A 1135-nucleotide genomic window follows, 5' to 3' on the forward strand; every position below is an offset into this window, starting at 1 on the left:
GACAGTGCACGTATGACAGTGCACGTTTTAAAGTGTACGTATGACAGTGCACGTTTTAAAGTGCACATATGACAGTGCACGTTTTAAAGTGCACATATGACAGTGCACGTTTTAAAGTGCACATATGACAGTGCACGTTTTAAAGCAGTAAGTGTGAGGAAGACGAGGGTGTGGTGCCGTGTTCAGGAAGGTTCTGGAGGCACAGAGCAGGTTTCTGAGACAAAGCCAGGACTGAGTGGACCCCCACCCTTCCTGTCCTACAGATTGTTCTGGGGGGGGGGGTATTGTTGGGTTCCTGACCCTCCCTGAGGGAAACACAACACTCCTCATGTTTACGGTTACAAACTGAACTCAGAGGAAACCCAGAACCTGTTCAGTTCTGACCCACAAAGTTTGACTCTGGGTCCAAAAGATCTGATCCAAGAACAGGGGATCTCTTAGGTCCTGGTTCAGGTCTTTGATGGATCTGGTCCTGGTTCCTAAAGAGTGTCAGGTCCAGTTTGATCAGAGTTTTAGGGACATCCTGGACACCATGTTGGGTTTTTATCCAACCAGGACCAACATGGAACCAGATCTGTCTTCAGACTCCAGCTGAGGGTCCAGCAGCTGAGGGTCCTCCAGCTGAGGGTCCTCCAGCTGAGGGTCCAGCAGCTGAGGGTCCAGCAGCTGAGGGTCCTCCAGCTGAGGGTCCAGCAGCTGAGGGTCCTCCAGCTGAGGGTCCTCCAGCTGAGGGTCCAGCAGCTGAGAGTCCTCCAGCTGAGAGTCCTCCAGCTGAGGGTCCTCCAGCTGAGGGTCCATCAGCTGAGGGTCCTCCAGCTGAGGGTCCTGCAGACCTCAAGTTTAAATGTTTGTTAGAATCCTGAGATCTAGGAGCAGAACATCCTGAACCCACCTACCCTGAGGACCACCAGAGACCAGAACAATACAAGTCCTGTTTACATTATGTGGATCCTGTGGAGCTACAAGACAGGAAACAGAAACAAGTCCAGTCTGAGCCGGTGCCTCCAGACCTGAGGTGGTCTCTATAGACCCAAAGACTTGAGCCAGTCTCTACAGACCAGAGACCTGATCTAGTCTCTACAGACCAGAGACCTGATCCAGTCTCTACAGACCAGAGACCTGATCCAGTCTCTAC

This window comes from Austrofundulus limnaeus, unplaced genomic scaffold (assembly GCF_001266775.1).
Source record: "Austrofundulus limnaeus strain Quisiro unplaced genomic scaffold, Austrofundulus_limnaeus-1.0 Scaffold358, whole genome shotgun sequence".
Taxonomy (NCBI): Eukaryota; Metazoa; Chordata; class Actinopteri; order Cyprinodontiformes; family Rivulidae; genus Austrofundulus; species Austrofundulus limnaeus.